A 6,163-nucleotide genomic window follows, 5' to 3' on the forward strand; every position below is an offset into this window, starting at 1 on the left:
GATAAAATTCCATTGGAATCCGGTTAGATAGGTTAAATAATCTTGACGAAGGAATTTTTGCACTAAATTTATGGGCAGATTGTTGAAAGACTGTTGATACTATAAATGGATCAGCTTCGATACAATTTGGAAAAAATTTAAACGTAATATCAGAAGTTATAAAAGATCTTGTCGAACCGCAATCAATTAAAATTTTCAAATTATATTCGGGTAAAGTTACAAACGAAAGTTCACTGGCATTGTTGTTATTTAAGGAAATAAATTCCGGTGCTATGTGTCGTTGTTTATGTTGGGAAAATACCCAACATCTTCACCTAACAATAAATTTCTTTCTTTGCCAACGTAAACCCTTCTTAATCACCCTTAAGGGCAGTGTTTACATTATCCAAATGCATTCACATTCCACACTTTTCCCACGCTCATAACTCTTCTCACCCATCATTTTTCTCACACCTTCATGGCACCGTATTGATAAGCAATTCTTATTCCCCTACACTAATAATTCACACTAATTGATATGACTATGAGATGGTAAAAATATACTATATGGATAAGATGAGGTTCATATTCGGTGGGAAAATTAAGTTTTTGAGTCGGTCTCAAACAGTCTCATATAGTCTCTCATACAACACGCAACGCCTTTTAAACACCTCTCCAACTCTCTTTTTATACTCCTACAGCCTTAGTAGGATCTCAATACTACTCTCAGTTAAAAAATAACATTTGTCCTGTTCCAAAAAACTCCCAATCGTCAAAAGTTCTTGGCAATCGGTAGTCGCTTGTGGTTCTCTAGTTTGCCCTAATGTTATATTTTGTTATGACCTTTGTCACTTGTGCAGTAGTGTTGGACATTTAGTTAAATAAATATAAGTGTGTTTGTTCTACATCGGTTGAGCGCCAAATAAGCTATGGTCCTTCGAACAAAAATAAGATATACACAAAAGAGATACAGTTCACTTCGGCACTGCCAATCAACTGTGCCCCCCTTGTGTCTGGGGTGAGACAGCAAGCAAAACGCAAACTTGCCCCGTTCAGTAATGGAACGTTCGAATCATGATAACAATTTTGTCAGGAACATTGCCTTCATGGATGAATCGACCTTTCCATTATTAAATCGACCTAATTCTGCTCGTGTGCGATATTGGTCTCGGGAGAACCTGCACAAGTTTTTTGATGTTCGCACTCAGTATCCTCAAAAATTGAACGTCTGAGGAGGCATATTGGGTGAGAATATGATCGGTCCATTTTTCATTGATGGAATTTTGACTGGCGCGAAGTACTTCGACCTACTTCAACAACAAATAGTGTCCGAAATTCAAAGAATCGCTGGGAATCGATTCTGTGAGACCTGGTTCCAACAGGATGGATGTCCCGCTCATAATAGTCGTTTGGCCATGGAATTTTTATCTCAGACTTTCCCCCAACGACTTATTGCAGTGCAAAAGGGGACTATTTTGTGACCAGCCAGATCTCCAGATCTTTTTTCAAACGATTTTTTTATGGGAGCACGTAAAATCTAGCATTTATGGCTTTGATAGGACTAATAATTTGGATTAACTTCGAGGAAAAATCGAAAGCTCATTCCAAATTATTAAATGTAACACGCTACGAAATGTTAGGTCATTTTATGACCGGTTGGGCTATTACCTAGCTCAGGAAGGTGGGATTTTCGATCAACTAATTTAATTTTTTTAATTCATTATTTTAATATTTTTATCATTTGGAATTCGTTTTTATTTTATTATTTTTAAATAGAATGAATTTTTAGTTTGGTCAGAGAAAATCCTTTCATTTCAAAGAAAGAATAAAACATGTAATTTCAAGTTCATTTTAGAAATTTATCTATTTTATTAGAAGTGCGGCCACCGCCGTCTACACTCCACACGTATCAATATCGTACTGATTTATTTACGGTACTAACTGGGTACTTGTCCTTGCGCGGGTATGAGGGGGGAACAGATATGGACATGATTTGAGTAGTAGTCAATTCGACCGGTTTTTCTCGTGTTCGATTGGCTCGGAACAGTATTGTATATCAAGAATAATATTACATAATCAGTAATTGAACTTTGGCGAACAATTTTGCTACTAGTATTAAAAAAAAATTAATATTATTTAATAAAAAACGAAATCAGTGCATTCACTCATAGTTAAAACGTTTTTTAGTACTTCAATTGCACTTCGCACTTCTCGAAGGGACGACTTGGTCATTTTAATTTCCTCGACGTCATCATCTACTTCAGATAGAGATTCTTGTTTTTTGGTTGAAGAAAAACCTTCATTAACACTATCAATAATATTTTTTTCAGTCGGAAATTCATTTGGCATGATACCTCCATCAACATTTAGAAAAATGTATCTATTTTTTTAAAACTTAATTTATCTATTAAATATCTAAACTGACTTTCAAAAAAACCGTAACACTAAGAATAACACATGGTACGCGTTTTAAATTTTGGCATGACGTTGAGTTGGGTGATAAGTAAAAACGATCAAAATATCAAAAGAAATTTTTTAGGAATAAGTAGAAAAATTTAATAATGGGTGGTATCTCCCCTTAAATTAAATCAATCCTGTAAGTGACGTGAACTGCTCAAAATGAAATTGTCAATATCTTCCTGTGGTATTGTATTCCAGGCAGTCTGTACCTGCTGGTGGAGTTCATTTATAATCTCTGGAGGACGAGCTAAACGTTAAAGTCTCCAACCTATTATATTCCATTCGTGCTCTATTACAGATAAATTTGGAAATCGAACCGACCAAGGTAAGATATCCAAATTTTAGGCTTTCAAATACCTCAAAGTAACGATGGCTATAACGTATGTGGTCGCGCATTATACTGTTGGAATGTGCTTCTAGGATGGTTGCGTATGTATGGTACAAGAACCAGTTCTAAGACACTATTAATGTGTCTCTGAGCATTTAATCGATCATAAATGAAAACGAGAGGGGATCGATTACCATACTGGATGGCACCCCAAACTATGACACCTGGTGTTAAACCAGAATGGCGCCTTTCCACAAAGTCAAAATTTAATCGCTTTCCTCTGCGCCTTCTAACACGTAACCGTCCATCTGATCGCCATAAACAAAATCGACTTTCATCACTGAAGATGATCCTTCTCCACTCATTCATCCATTGCATCCTCAGACGACACCACTCTAGTCGGGTCATCCTGTGGTTTCGTTTTAATGGAAGCTCACGCATATCAATTTAGTCCGAAACTTTCAATTCTGCGATAAATCGTATTAAGGAAGACTCTTCGATTTAGGATGCCTACTCAGTTAGCACCAAGAGACAGGGTTGTTTCAAACGGGACGCCAATTGCTGAACAACGAAGTCACCGATTTCCTCCTTGGTACGTCATTCTTGGGCTACCACCACCACGATGACGATTTACTAACCCTTCGTTAGACCAACCTCTCCAAGCTCTTAGCACTGTTGATGCTTTTCGACCCAATCTTCCTGCAATTTTGCGAATAGATAAATTTGCTTCATACATGCCAACAATTCTTAACTTTTCAAAGGGAGTTAATTGGCGGTAAACTGCATTTTGGCGAATACGAGGCAATTTGCGCTATTAGACGTTAAATGTGATACGAATAATAATATCTTTATCGCTATCTACCTCCAGAAAAATTACGAAAAGAATGGTTGTCACATATAAACAAGTAAAGAAAAACTTCATATCGCATTAAAATACAAACTCAAAATTTTAATCGTTTCTTTTTATTTACAAATCTAACATCATACCAAAATTTCAAATACATACGATGTGTTCTTCTTGGTGTTGCGGTTTTTTTGAAAGTTAGTGTATATTGCGTATATTAATCTAGTTGTTGAATAGACTTTCAATATTATTTTCAGAAATGTCCGACGTAAAATTTGCGTTAGCAATTAGTTTGCGACGCAATTCTGACAACGGAAGGTCGTCCTCCTCATTGTCTTCGTCATTTGGGTATCTTCCAAAACCTGACCTTTTAAAGCAATTCTGGATAGTTTTCTTCGTAATATCGTTCGTCCACACCGACTATGCAACTTTTACGCAGTCAAGTAGATTAATTTTAGGTTGTATCTGATTGAATCGATCGTATGAATCCAATAATTTAATTAGGATTCGCCGTTTATAATGATCTATAAAGTTTTTTATCATGCTCTGATCAAGAGTTCGCACTTTTGATGTCATGTTTGGTGGGAAAAACTGCAATTCAATTACTTTATCTTGACGTCTATTTTCAGACTCCATTTTTCAAAGATATCTCCATGCATCCAAGCTTTTTTGTTATTATTATAATCCACTGGTAACCCATTTCACTCTTTTAAATCATCTTGGTTTTGCATTTTTTTTCAATTAACACAATTATTATTTTTTAACTGCTGTCCATGTTTACTGCTAGTAAACAAGTTACTTTTTCATTACTGAGTTTCCTGCCATAACATTTATCGTTTTTAATAGCCAGTGTTTTTTTCGGTAAGCATTTGAAAAAAAGTCTGGTTTCATCAGCGTTAAAAATATTTTTTACAGTGTAACGCGATGAAAATTGAGGTAAAATGGTTGACTTCCAAGTTTCAACATTATCTTCATATACGTGTTGTGACACCAGTTGGTATTTTATACGTGGGCGACACCACGTTATGAATTTGTCAAGATTGAGACAACTCACTAACTCACTAACGACTTTTTACTTCACTAATATTTCCAATGAAAATAAGACAACACAAAATTTAGAACATAGGAATTGTAATAACAATAATTAGTGATTTTATAGATTAAATAAGAATGTCGAAGAACGAATGTTGAGTTACGAATGTCTGTTGAATGTCTTGTATGAATGTCTATCTACGAATGTCTATTTACGAATGGCCCTTAATGGAAAGGTCTTGACTACTTATACTACAGCAGCATCATTAAGGGTAGTTATCAATTTAAATAGAGCTTAGACCCTTGGTCCAAGTTAACTACATTTTGATGGCTTTGTCATATCAGAGAACGGGATGATGCTTCTTAAGTAAACTAGTACCTTAATCGCGTCGTAAACATTATCATTAGGTTTTCATGTGAAATCAAATATAAAAGAATAAATAAATAGACGTAACCTAAGGTACATAAGGAGGTACATGAGATACGGTTGCACCCCCACCACAGACTTTTTTCTGGAGAATCCTATATTTTGATTAAAATTTAAAAGAATATTAGAAAATATTTACATATATACAGTAGGCCGCATTAATATTTAGACACTATGGTAGTTAAGCATTTGTTGCTTTTAAACTAAGCTGTTTGTGAAATTAATAAATCTCTTGCTTTATAATAAGTTAAATCACACATTGTATATACTCAAAACATAATTTTTATTTATCTAATTTATACATTTTTTATTAATCAATATTAAGTGAAATACTGCTTAACAGAGCAAAAATATTGGGACACGTCATATATTATGCAATTTATTTTGTGTTATAGAGATTTTCGACTTCTGGAATTTTGAGTTATAAGTAAGAAATAACATTGAACGTACCTTGAAGGGTAATGGCTTACGAATTAGTTCGAGTTATAGACGTTCGACTTATGGGAGTTTCACTGTAGTTCTTTTACTAGCATATACAGATGTGAGCAAAAAAATAGCGTCACCTACTTTTCGTTTTTGTGTATTTTTGTAACTTTCCTCAACATTTTCTTTAATATACAACACACCGACATCAAATTACTTGTAGATTGTTCTTAAAAGTGCTCAAAGAACGTGTTGTGTTTATAATTTCACTCATCTTAATTGGTAGAAAAATATTCAACTTAAAGCTACGAGCGCATAGGTGACGCTATTTTTTTGCTCGCATCTGTATGTATGTATGTATGTCGGAGATTTATTAATCCTTAAGTTTAGGAATGTAACATCCGAAGTGATAATAAGATGAACAGCAGGCTGACAGAGCCATCTTGAAGATAACGCACTGTCGAACGAGGTCACTACTACCGACGCAATTAAGTGGCCATATGTGGGCTTTTGTCCATGGGAAATCGGGACTAGCAGATACTTCCACTTTGGGTCTTAAGAACCACTAGAACTGGCAAAAGTTAAGACAAAAGAAACAAAGAACAGGCAGTTAAGAGATAGAAGGGCGGGGAAGCGATCGGGTAGTAGTGAATTCGTTTTTGCCTTGCTA

Source organism: Euwallacea similis, unplaced genomic scaffold (genome assembly GCF_039881205.1).
Source record: "Euwallacea similis isolate ESF13 unplaced genomic scaffold, ESF131.1 scaffold_72, whole genome shotgun sequence".
NCBI classification, from domain to species: Eukaryota; Metazoa; Arthropoda; class Insecta; order Coleoptera; family Curculionidae; genus Euwallacea; species Euwallacea similis.